This window comes from Eutrigla gurnardus (assembly GCF_963514095.1).
Source record: "Eutrigla gurnardus genome assembly, chromosome: 9".
Taxonomy (NCBI): Eukaryota; Metazoa; Chordata; class Actinopteri; order Perciformes; family Triglidae; genus Eutrigla; species Eutrigla gurnardus.
The window spans coordinates 20,427,211-20,441,214 of record NC_139923.1 but is presented as its reverse complement, the minus strand read 5'-3'; the positions used below and the strand labels follow the sequence as shown (position 1 = coordinate 20,441,214).

The 14,004-nt window shown below is 43.3% G+C and overlaps 1 protein-coding gene across 1 annotated transcript in view; it reads right to left on the bottom strand.

The window, feature by feature from the left end:
* Positions 1-1,375, bottom strand: part of calub (calumenin b) — a 140,573-nt gene extending 139,198 nt beyond the window's left edge. Inside the window, exon 1 of the mRNA XM_084018537.1 lies at positions 1,371-1,375. The gene's annotated coding sequence lies outside the window, so the exon portion shown is untranslated. The remainder of the gene's footprint in view (positions 1-1,370) is intronic.
* Positions 1,376-14,004: the final 12,629 nt, after the last annotated feature.

Here is a 14,004-nt window from a genome sequence, read left to right as displayed (position 1 = left end):
TTTATGCACAGTGGGGCTCTTTTAGCATAACCTTGATCCGTGATTGAGGGCTGACTTCAATCCACTGTCGGAGCTAAAGGTGTTGCACAAGCACTTTCTTTATCTAATTTGATCACATATTCTTCTCATCCTGGTGGGGGTTTATAACCCTACTTGAATTTTAAAAAGCAAGCCGTATTAACGCGGGACTAATGAGTCAATTCATTTGTAATAGATGTGGAAATTGCCAGTGATTTTGCTTCCATTTAAATCCATCAATTCATTCATTAAAACAGTCAAAGTTCCAACACAAATGCGATTATTATCTTGCCCTATACACCTTAATTAATCTCATTGGTTGAAAGATATTATTTTTTAACATTGCACTGATACTATGCTACGCTAATATGAATAAGTTAGCTATAATTATATATATATATATATATATATATATATATATATATATATATATATATATATATATATCAGTGGCGAGCGGTGACCGTTTACTGTGGTCATGCTGAAGTGTCAATACCATGCGCGCCCGTGGGGGGGCATTATATTTTTTAATAAAAAATATAATATGGTTAGTGGAAACAGCTTGTAGTGATCACGTTGGTCCAGAGTACATTTGATCACTATAAGCGGTTGATTACTAAAACCGAATTGTTATTACAGTATTTCACTTGTTTTTTTTATGGAGAACATCATCTAAATGCCAGTTGTATAGTTTTTCAATGTGAAAAATGTAACGAAGCGGTCGTCAGCGCGATCCTCTCGTCAGCTCCAAACTCACCCGTCTGCACCTCAATCACAGACCACAGCTGGTTTTCCGCACAGCATTTACAGTAACTCACTGACACGTCTCAGATCAGTAGGCGCTGCTGCCGGTGTGTTTTTAAAACGAACTAGGCTAGTAGCGCCGCAGATTTCTCATTCCCCACCTTGTTTGACTGAGAGTGTTTCGAGATGGTTTTCATGAATGAACAGGCAATATGTCGCTGTCAGACCGGATCGTTTGACGGGAGGGGGGTCGGCTAGCTAGCCATTTATGTTTCTCATACGTGCTAGCTTGAAAGTGACGGACGGAATTCTTTGCAGTCTTTGTGATATTTACTTCAGGAGTAGGCCGTCCACTTGAAATTATAGCTTTCTTTTCCTCAAAAGGTCTCCGCGAAAACGGCACTGAACGCAAAGCCTGAATATAATTAATATTTTCAGCCATTTTGACCAGGCTACACAATGAATGAACCACTGACAGTTTCCCGCTGAACAATTCAAACAAGTCATTTTTGCGCATGCGCGTTGGCAGATAAGCTGCTTCACTGACAGCTTTTTTGCCATTCAAAATGCTCATCTACAGTAAACATGGCCTTTAGCAGTAACTGTACTAGTCGGTGTCACAGTGCGCATGCGCGAAACAAGCTGTCAGCTTTCCAGCTTTTCGCAAGCAAAACGGGACAGATTAGGCACGGATTTAAGACCAAAACAGTAAAACTAAGGTATTGTATAATTGAACACACTGCCAGATTAATATTTTCAATTATTTTTATTGAAGGGCTTGGGCATGCACTGCATTTATAGCTTATTATGACCGCTCGCCCATGATATATATATATATATGTATATATATAGATTGTGTTAACCAGTGAGCTTTAGAGGTGCTGGTAACTCATTTTCACTCCAACTGCTCCGATTTGTTTCCAACTTTTGTGCTAAGCTAAGCTAATCACCAACTGGAGGTAACTGTATTTACCATAAATATGTTTTCACGGTTCGCCTCTTTCCAGCTGCCTTTCTCCCTCCTTTCCTCTTGTTCTCCTGTTTCCCCTTCCCATGTTGTCCTCATGTTGTATGTCTGTCTTTGTGTGTCTTTGTGTGTGTGTGTGTGTGTCCTCCCTCTGCTGAGCTGGTGAGTTGCTGGACTCGTCCTCGTTTCTCCATTCCACACACCTGGTGGATTTGGCGCAGCTGTTCCTCATCTCACTAATCACCTGCCACAGTATAACGACGCTGGTCATTCTGCTCACCGATGCCAGATCACTCAGGCCATTTCCACTCGGACCAAAACGATCTTTTTTCCCCCGGTTTTCCTTGGCGTCGTGTCTGCGTCCTAATGAATCCATTGTAAACGACTCAGCACGCTGTAGTAACGCTGTAGTACATATTCCAGGCTTATGGCGCTCTTGTAAAGCTTGTAGCTGTATTCAAACAGACAGTAGAAGAAGAAACTGAACGCAACAAGAACAACACGAAGACGGCGGGTGAAAGGTCGAAACCTGAATCGTTTGTGTGGACCGATAATGTGGAGATAATGTGTAGGGGGTCGAGGGGTGGGGCGATGACATCGTCGTATGCATATTTGCTGCAGACACGAACACGAACATGCAAGGGCGCCGTTTTTGGACTTTTTCACCCTGGGACCTGGTCTCAGAAAAGTGCATTTACAGGCACCAAAAACTCCGGATCCATTTGGACGGTCAGCCCAAACATCCAAGACTTCTGTGTTTACACACAAAAAAGCGTAAAACCCTCAGTCAGCCCAAGTAGCGAACAGACTTGTTTGAGGTCCGGATACACCTTTTTGGTTGCCTTACTCTACGCTCGTCCTAGAACCTGCACCAGATCATTGAGTCCTGTTCTCGCTCCTGCTCCACTCCTGCCTGAACCCAGCCTGCCTGGTTTACAGGCCGCCTGACTCACAGCCATCCTTACGCCATCACCTGCCTGGTGTCTCAATAAACTGTTTCGAACTGCCTCAAGTTTGTTTACAGTAATTTGTTACACGTATGTGATTTTTCATTGTTGACCAAACATGGCAAATTCAAAAAATATTCTCATCTTACACTTAAAAGTGCCCAAAAGCTATAAGCTTAATACTTCAGAAAATGTCAAACTATTCCTTTAGGTGTAATATAGCACATCTTGTGAGGTGTCTCAATGTCAAAGATGGTAGAAGGATTTAGTGTACAGGATTAAACGCTACTTCTCCCTTGAATTATTATCATTAATCAATATTATAATTATATATCGTGTCTTATATTAAATTGTAGTGTGTTGGATACTATATGGGCAGCAAATGGAAGATGCCTCTTTCAATATACTGGTCTCATCCTTGCCCACTGTGTCCTGCAAAATCCTGATTTACGCACACACACACTTTGAAACTGCTGCTGCAAGGTAGCCATGTAGCTATACACATGGACACACACACACACACACACACGCACACACACACTTTGAAACTGCTGCACACACACCATGAGAGAGGGAGAGAGAGCCCGTTTTTACACAGTAATAGAGTTACTTTATGAGCTTCTCTCGCCTCTGGTTTTTGTACAGTAGTTCCCTTCCATTGGGACGCTAACAGGCGGATGGCTACAGTGGTGAAGATGAGGTGGATGAATAAAATCCACCGGTTTATCACTCTCAGCATGTGGTCCTGTTTATAGGCAGCCTGTGAGGGAATTCAAATCGACTCGGCTCCGGCTCTGGCTGTCTATTGTTAGACCCGAAGAGATTGGGTGCCTTTTCTTTTCCCTCCTTCATACTCCTTGCTACATTTCCATACTTCCCCCTTCCTTCCTCTCTGCTCATGAAAGGCTGTAAGAATATACAGCTTAAAAAATATGAAGTTGCTTGAGTGCACTTGTTTTGGCCAGAGAACTTCCTCAAATGTGTTAATGTAAAGATAATAGTATTTGAAAGAATATTCAAGAGACCCTTATGATTTTGAGAAGAATTTGAAATGCACATATTCAGCTGTTAGCTGATGGGCACCGTTAGCTCTGTAAGCATATGTGCCATACTGTGTACTGTTAGCACTGTTAGCAATGAGCCGCTGACGCTAATATTCCCTCTCCTTTTAGCCCTGAAAACAGCTGTGGCTGAAAATGACGCCAAGGAGAGAATCCAAATTAAATGACAGGCCTTAAAAAACCAAAACAACAAGCTGAAAGGTGTAAAAAGCTTAGATGAACAGAATCAGGTGATTATTGACCTTTCAAATAACAAATAGTAATTTCATCTATCAGTAATATCAACAAATCGATTAAAGCACCCTGAAGGATTCACACCTCAAAGTGACTAAGGGATAAAATCTTGATTTATCTCGTTTTTTGTTATCTCTTCTCTCCATTCCTCTGCTGACCGGAGGACGCTAAGGGAACTGTTGAAATTCTCCCCGTGGTGGAGGAACAAGGTGACCGGTGGTCAGACGAAGGTAAGGTGGCTGTCACATCATTCACCACTGAGGAAGAAGAGGGATGAATGCTCTGGTCACATTTTAGGAAACACCACTGCATCACACACAATACGGGGCTAGAATATGGATTAAGAATCTGTCCTGATAATTTAGACAGGTCGTTGCAAACTTCTTAAAAGTCTTTTTCCCAACTCTAATGGATTCTAATATAAAGAGCATAACACAAGAGCTGTCCAGTTTTGTCAGAAATGGGGAAAAGTCTGAAACAGTCAGGCAATGACGTCATCAGTAAGTGACAAAGATGACTCGAGTCCTAATAGGGAACGATACTGTATGGCCTGCTTCACATTAAGAATTTAGCCCTGAATATCTATTAATCTGCACGATAGACTCCACAAGTCAAATATTTATTAGCTCTGATTAGGAAATTCATATTTTAGATAAGACTGTGTCTCATTCCTCTCAGCTCATAAATATTCACATCATTTCTGATGATAACCTCAGAAGATTTCAGACAAGACAGCTTCTCTGTCAAAGATTCTGCTGTCCAGACGTGTAACGTATCTTAAAAAGTTTCTTTGAACTTTGTTTCATTGAGCTTTGAAGATTCGCTGGATGATTATGTCAGACACTTGTTTGCATTTGAGTCAAACTACAAACCTGGCTGGGTTCCGCCTTTTATTGTTCAACGCTTGATAAATGCCTGTATGTATGTATTTTTTTCTGTGTGTGTGTGTGTGTATGTGTGGTAAAATGTGAGCAATGCAGATGAGTAGGCCTGGGAATTCTCTCGGGCACCGATAAAATCTACAGGAGCAGCATGAAAAGAGAGCAGAGATAGAGGATGGTGTTTGCCAATTTTGCCCGAGATCTGATTGGATTGACTGAAACTGGTCTGCGTGTGGTCACATTGTGTGAGTGTGTGTGTGTGTGATTATGTGTGTGATTATGTGTGTACCCTCATTGGCAAAGTGGTGTCTTTACAAGTTGAAGAGACCACCTATTGGACTATACGGGTCATGGGAACCTGCTCTCTCAGGGTCTCCATTGGCCATCTCATCACACACCCCCACTACTCACTCTCTCTCTCACACACATACACACACACACACACACACACACACACCAGAGGTTGTAGTGTGACGGGGTGCTTCTCCCAATTGCTCTTGAGCAGATTAGCACCACTTGTTTTTGCCAACTGGTTTACAGCTAAACATGCTTTAACCTGTATTCAGGTCCTCGGGGGCCACTGACTGGTCCCACACTTTGAGCCTCATAGGTGTCTATAATACATGTCTTTCCAAAACAGAGTAAGACAGCCTCATATGAAAACACCAGAACCTGGAAAACCAAAATACACTCTGAATAGGAAATACGCAAAATATGGAAGGAAGCAAATCCTTTCCTGTGACATAATGCAGATTAAACTCGTAACATTTCAATCAGGACTGAACTCGCACTCCTTTGAAAGACCCTCTGCTCAGTGGAAACACATGAGTAAGGAAAGGCGGATTTGACAACAAAAATGATTATCCTTCTTAAATCAGGCGACAATATGATGCATTGCTTCAATTAAGCTCATTTTGGGGGGTCAGATGATTTGCAACCCATTAAGCAATATGCAAATGGGTGTTTATTTGAGGAGGTTGGGGAAAGATGGAGGCAGAATGAGACAGAGAGGAGGGGGATGGAAGGAGAGGGAGGAAAAGGAAGAATTTGGTGTAATTGGCCAGGCTACTGTCCTCCGCTGTGGGCCTAATGAGGTGTACACACACAGACAGACCACCCTCACCCCCCACCCCCCCCCACACACACATCACATGAAACCTCAGGCGTTCACTGCGGTGACTGTTTGGCCTTTAGTATGCAAAAGTGCTTTTCTCTGTAATCAATTAAACTTGCCAGGGCAAAGTTTGAGGGGTTTTGGGACTTGTTTTTGAATGTTCACCCCCGGGTTTGTTTCTTGAATTAAAAAATGTGCGTGTTTATGCGTACCCATGTGTAGGTACAAGTGATGGGGACATAGAGCAGCACACCTTGAGGCTTCCTTCTGTGTAACGGCATGAATCACTCAATCGACGCCTCAACAAAGAAGTACGAGGAACGACGAAAAAAATAGAATCCGACTGACTTGCAAATAAAAGGTCCCGTTGAGGGCATCGCCTGGCTCACCCTTTGGACTCCCTCTCTCTGCTTTTGCACAGCGAGAGTAAGTGTACGAACTGTAATGAGCTAATCCGTGTGCAGCCGTGGTCAGGCCTGCTCAGGTAGACTGTGCTCTCTCAGGCTGAACCATCACTTCGCTGTCGCCTCTCCAGCACTTAATGACTTTCTGCTCCGTGGACAACTCGGGCCAGAGATTACATGTAAAAAAAAAAAAAGAGTGAGGGAGAGAGAGGAGGACAGAGAAAGACAAAGAAAACGAGTAAGAGAGGGGGTGGGGGTTTGAGCAGTGAAGCATGCCAGGTTCTCTAAGGTGGTGTAAATTGGTTCAGACTGGTGTTGATCTTGATTACTGATCGGACCCGGTCTGTTCTTGCCCTGCACTATCCAGCCGACAGTGAACTGAACATGTGGGCTAAACTAAATCTTGCTGGAAAATCAATATTTTTGCTCTGGTAGACAGCGAGTCAAGGGAGGGCTGAGCCTCCGGTGGCGCTGGATGAGCAATGCTACACCATTGCCTCCTCCTTTTAATATTCAAAAAGATTAGGCATCAGTGTTTTCTTGGCAGAGTTAAAAACGGCAGCCGAGGCATTAAGGGAGTGACTTCATGCTGACTTTTGTATTCAACAAAATAGATACGTGTTAATTAGTGAGCTTCAGATAGAGATGCTAGTTGGCATTTTTTTTTTTTTTTTTTTTTTTTGCCACGTTTCCAATTTTTATGCTCACTTAAGCTAACTGCTATAGATTCATATTTAATGGACTCACAAGTGTGGTATTGATCTTCTCGTCTAACCTTCGGCAAGAAAAGCAAATAAGTGCATTTCCCGAAACGATTTCCTTTTTTTTTTACAGACATGCCACATTTTCAAAAGTTGAGCAAGGTATTATCATCACTTCTGCTAACACAGGAAAAAACATTTGGAGGCCTGTCGCATAATGTTATATTGAACAAGGCTCTAACTAAAATGTATATGGACTACATGTGGGGTGATACTTAAAACTAGTACTAGAGTGTAGTAGAAGTAAGGATGTATTTTCCAGCTACAAATTCTGTCTCATCAGCACTTAAGTTTTAATTATGAAGAATGATACCGCACCTTCCCCAAACCTTATCTGAGGGGTTTCCTAAACTTCACCAATCTCCCTGTCCCTCCGCTGGTGTGATCTGTAGCATTTGTAAACCACAGAAGGCTACTTTGCACCAAAGGTTTGTTGAGAGGAAGCGGATCACAATCAACAAGTGTCATATTGTAACGTGGAGATCTTGTGGATGCTCCGCGCTGTGGGACGGATGTGGAGGACTCGGGGCAAAGCAGATGTCAAACCGCCGTTAATGAACCTCTTCCAACAGCCAGGATGCCAGCTCCTCTCACTGTTACTGTTGTCAGAATGTTTCCTCTAAAGTTTTCCAAAGTATAGTTTGCAATCCTCTCAAAAATTGAAAAAAACATCAGATGCTTTTGAACCGCGAGGTGCCGCCGTCGTGTCAAACAGAGCTCGTAACCCTCGATGGAAATGTGTCACCCTACCTGAATATGGAACTCACCGATGCCACTGCGATTTCAATATCAGATGGCTCAGTCTGATAACAATGGCTCTATTATGCCAACAGATGTTCCTCACAATCCGGGCAACGCCGTCGATCGAATGCTTCCAGGATAAAGGAAACAAATGTTGCTCATTGCCTCGTCCCCGTTGCCTCCTTTCTCCTTTTGGGCCAATTACAGGCCGAGTGGAATTTGTTCCGTCTCTGTGCATCTCTTTTCGCCGTGACCCCTGGGCTCATTCTCATGCTAAAGTACTTTTCATTTGCTAACGACGTGGCACGGCTTCAGTCGGGCTCGTCTGAATATGTATGGGGGCCGCGAGGAGAGAACAGGTTTTTATGGAGATGCGGATCCAGCGCCGCCGCGCATAGTCGACTCCATTACTGATGACCCTGCACTCAGCGTGTACAGTAGGCGACTCTGTGTTTGAGTCTGTTGCTAGTTTTGTGTGTGTGTGTGTGTCTGGTAACCCCTCATTTTGTCGCCCCTGATTCGGTCATTACATCCACTAATGCAGAGTATGCATGGCTCTACTCATGATAGCACTTCTCTGATATGCAAAGCGAGCTCTCCGCTGCACCTGGCATCCAGACGCACACTTCTCATCACCAACTGTCTCCTCACCCTAATTTGCTTTCTGTTCAAATGTAATAGGAAACCACTCATACGGGAAAATGGTTTGTTTTGTCTGCCTTGATAATAATGCGTTGAGGGGCTTTTTGCCGAGTGTGAGTGTATGTGTGGAACAAAGGCTTTGTTTTGGTGCACACAAAGGGGGAAATGGAAAACATGAAACTCCAGATGAGGGGGGTAATAGTGTTTGGTCACGTGTGTTCCATTTTGCATGGACACACATCGGCATAATCATTTTTCTTTTTGTCTGCGCCAATAATGAACACATCAGTGTTACGATCACCCAAGCCAAGTTGTACAGGAGGATGTTGGTGACGACCCGTCGCTTCGGTAAATGTATTAACCGCACTACATCAACTCTGATCCACGCGATAATTAATCATCCAGCGGCGTTTCCATCAGCCGCCATGTCTGCAAGTATGTGCGTACGTGTGAACTCCTGTGTGCGCAACGTGTTTGCGTGGGCAGAAGATGGAACGGAAAGGTGTGAAGAGCGGATGTGACCACCAGCTGCAGATAAGATAGTCAAGCCTGTCTATCCTCGCCTCTCTCTTCTCCCTCCTCCTCTCCTTGACTGACTCTAAATAAGATCAGTCGGGTGTTTAAAGTTTTGGCGGCGGCCAAGTCCTCGTTTCTCCTCCTAATTGATAACTGATGCCTGGCAATCAGAGTTCTGCGCTGTGAAGTTGCGCCCCAGGGGGGGAGGGGGGGTTGGGGGGTGGAGACAGGTGGATTTGTAAATGAGGACGGTTTAAATTAAAAGACATTTGCGTGAGGAAAGTCGGAGTTGCTCAAAATACCACAAAGTTCAAAACCCTTCAAGGTTGATTTAGGTTTTAACATTAGGTCTATTATAAGCCTGGATATAAGTTTAGCTTTTCCCCGTGAATCGAGGATAAGTACGTTTAAAGGATTTTGGTCCACAACACTGCACGTCTACTTCTTCAATCAGTCTGTAATAAGGTATATGTGGCTCTGCTGTGTGTCTGTGTGTGCCAGATTGCAAAGGAGGAACAAACCCTGCATACCTATCTAAAAAAAGGCTGGGAAGGGACACATCACCATGACAACACAGGGAGGAGTAGGATGTACGCCATTAAAAAGATGGAAGCAATGTTGTGTATCCTGGTATCTTGTCTCCGATGCAGATACAAAAATAAAAACATACTTTCGTGTAATTGTGTTTGGATGAATTAAAGCATGCTCACATAAATGAGCACACACAATGTCATGACACTTGCACGTACGGGTATTCTTCCGCCAACACACACACCAGACACACACACACACACACACACATTTCCGCTAATCCATTTATTCAGTCCTTGCCTAATTTGCCACAGTGATGACAAACTGAAGTAATTTCCTCCACATCTTTTTATTCCAGTTCAATGAACTCTTTAAACAATTCGGCTTGAACTTTGATTACTTGCTGCTCATTTGCATAATCTTAGTTCAAGCCAATATGTGCTTATGCCAGTAAAGTCGAGGTGACCTGAGAAGAAATGTAACCAACGAAGGCACAAGTCACAGATTTATCAAATTTATCCCGACAACAAACCCCTTATGATTTTACTTAGGGAGGGTGGTGCAGACAGTCAAACATCATCAGCTGCTCTGTAGCCAATAAAACTATTTATTATTTTGACAATGAGTTTACTTGAGCGAGTGTGTTGAAAACAATATTATGATGATGTGAAGCAAATTAGGCGAATTCTATTAGTGTGAGCCAAACATGTCAGCAAGGGCAGGCAAAGTGAGATTCAACACGCAGATAATAGTGACATCTAGTGGTGAGACTTGTGCATGAGCGTGTGGATGGAAAACCTGTGCTGATGACAAACAACAGCAATGATTATTTCTCACTTTAATACATTAGTCATTTTGCTCTCAAAGGATGTGTGATTCTACTCTGTGTTTTCTTTCATTGCCAATAAACCTTTGTCCTCTCACACACACACACACACACACACACACACACACACACACACACACACACACACACTTCCTCGTTCTGGGAAGGCTGGTTTTCCTCTGTGACATCAAATTTATTTAATCAATCCCGCTCAACTGCAGCTGTCCAACATGAAGTGTTTCCCAATTATCTTAATGTGATTTGCTCCCTGATGTTCGCTGCTTCACCACTGATTACGATGTAATAAGATTCTTAGTGTACACACACACACACACACACACACACACACACACACACACACACACACACACACACACACACAGACACACCAACATTTTTCTTTCTTCTGTGCTCCCTTGTCATCGACCAGTCGGTGTGAGTAATGACAGGACAAGCTGTGACAAAGGGGTACGAGGAGACATAAACCCCAGGAGTGGAGGGATGGTGGGATGGAGGGACAGGAAGGATGGAGGGATAGAAAGGCAGACAGATACAGAGCTTTTTCAGGCCCCCGGCAGAGCATGGAGCAGTGGTTCCACTGTCATCAAAACCACAGCGCGTCCTGCAGCGCGGCAGGGCGGACATCACCCTAACTACATGGTGACAGCGCAGACGAGACGTTTAATACACATTAGGAGGCGCGTCACAATCCCTACGGGGGAACAGATGGAATAGAAGAAAGACAGAAAAGAGATGACAGATCGGTATATCAATGCCCCAGCCTCAGAGGTCTTATAAATCCCAGCAGACAGACAGACTCCCTTTTGGTTGAATCCTAAAATGTAACATACAGGAGAGGTAACACTGTTGGCGGCTACATAACTTTGTGACGACAGTGTGAACTCGGGTCGGATGAAAAAGACAGTGTCTGGGAAAAAAAAAGCCCTTGGTGCGGAGATGTGAACCCACAGCACCTTGTGTGTGGAGGATCACACGGCTGACAGCGGTGAGCGGTGCAGTGGGTCCGCTGTCAGCGGCGGGGCTCCGTGACAAACGATGGGAAGGAGGGTTAAAGAGGCAAAAAGTTGTTGCTCTCCCGGGGATTCTTTGAAGCTCAGAGCCCAGGAGATGGTCTGACCCCCGGAGCTGAAACCACCACCCCCCTTGTAACTTGGGCACGTGAGAAATGGAGAGAGGATGGAAATCTGCTACTGCCCTGTTTTTGGAGCCTTGAGGCTGCAGAGAGGAATAACATCACCAAAGCCGCAAGCCTCAGATTAACAGCAGAACAGTAGGAAAAGGAAATATAAAGGATGAAAGAGTCCATTCATTATTTATTATTTACTGTGTAGGGTTATGGTGTGGATTCGGTACGGCATAATATTATTAGTACAATACTATTATTTGATAACATAAGTTTGTGTGACTGGGCTTTTTTTTTGTATTAAATTAAAATAGAGGGATGTTTCATTTGTGTGTGTTGTCCACAGGGTGCTGAACTTTATGAGATATGACCTCTATTGAAAATCCATGAGACTACTTCACACATTTCAGTTTCTCTCAGGCAAGTAACCCTTCAGTGGTTTCGTCAAAGAGCTCATTAGAAAAGCCTCTTCAGTCTTTTTCTTAACTTTAATTATTTGTCCAATTAATTTCATGCCCCCGTTTTCAGTCGAAACTGTGATATTTGCATTTAGTACAAATACTGCAGCTCTGGCTCAGCGACATTTTCTGTTGCTTATGTACTGTATATCAACCACGTGGAAAGCTGCACTGTTTGGAGCGTTTTAAGGGTAATTGCCTCTTTGTTCAGGCGTCACATATTGTATTTCCAGAAAGTGAGTTCTGCGGCAGCTTCATTACAAAGCTGCACAAAACATTCCCATTTCCACCGTATAAATATATATTTATATATCTCCCACCAGATGATGATGATTTCTTTATGTCACATCTATCAGCATCCGCTCTCAGCCAGAGAATTCATCTCATCACAAGTGTCAGAGAACTTGATTTGAGACCGGCTGCCTGCACAAGAACTATCTGATCTTATGCCCAACTGCCGTGATGAAGTTAGAGCCTTGACATTGTAATGGCGTCCCCGTCCCTGTTTTCAATTTCACACTCAATGGCTTCCATGTGGCAGAGCTTAATTGGGGCATCATCAGGGGACTCTTTGAATCTGTATATCTCTGTGTGTGCATATATAGGTGTGTGTGTGCCAGTGTGCTATATATATACAGAGTCCCACTGTTTTACTGTCAGAGAAGCTTTGCTAAGACACTTTTATGACTACCACAAAAGGCTCTACCCTTACTGAGCACACTTTGCATCGCCAAAAAAACAAAACATCAATGAGTTTCTGTATCAAAAGCAGAACCTCTATAATGAAGTAAACATCTGGAAGTAAAAACCACAAAGCAGCATGCTGCGGTTTCTGCACAGTTTGGAGTCCTGGGCCTTCAAAAATAATGAGTAGATTGATATATCATAAACAACAACAATGTAATAAATATGCTAACTAAAGAGCAGTCCGTGCACTTGCACAGAAAATGTTTGTGTTATTAATAAACGGGCTCTACTGTGGATCTTTTCGGAGCGAAAATACTGTACAAAGGAAGTGAATCCTCTTGTAGATGTCCAGAGGGAGAGAAAACAAAGGCAGATATAGTTGACTTTAGTGCTGCTGCTTCTTTTTTTCTCCCTTTGACTCTTTTGTAAGTGTTTATAAAGAGTTAGGTGTCTTCAGCTTTTCTTTCATCTCAGGATGAGAGAGTGTATCAAAATGCTTGATCTGAGTCTATAAGGGACATAATACATCTCATCTTCGTCTAGACAAACAGTTTCAGAAAACAAGAATATGTGGCCTTTATTGAGTACCCTTTGATAAAATATCTATTTTACAGTGTTCCAGGTGCATGTTCGGAGTTTTGACTGTTTGACCTGACAACCCAGATCACAGACATCAAACATATTAACCTGAAGCTCTGTATCACTAACCACACATCAAAAGCCCTCAGTTCTTTCTGACTCCATCTGTCCTTTCATTCCTTCCAGTCACTCCCCGGGCCCAGAGGGACCGTGTCAGCTCTTTGGTCCAGGCAGTCAACAGACCATTTCCTTTTAAAGGTAATAATAAAATCCACTGGTCTAAAGAGGAGAGCGGGCCCGTGAAAATGTTTTACAACGTTGACATTCATTGACAGAGTCGGCCAAATTGCTGCAGACAAGCCAGCAGGGGTGCAGCCGAGGGATTTCGTCTATGATTCAAGGACAGCTCTAACAAAAAAGAAAAGAGATCTATAATTCTTGCCGTGTCCAGCTCAGGGCCCCCGAATCATTCAAACGCTCTTCCTCGGTGACACCCTGCAAAGCATCAACCATCCTTTTCTTTGTACTGTACATGCAGGCATGTCGATTCAGTTGGTGGCTGTGTCTTCAGCTTTGAACAGGGACATTATGTTGCATGGTTCCATTTGAAAGCAGATTAGACGTAATATACAGACTGACCATAAGGGTACACTAGTGGTTCAAGGTTTACACTGTAGCCAGGGCAAAGAGCACATAGTCCAAGTCTAATATCATCGCTTTGACATTTACATTTTTTTTTTTAGCAGATT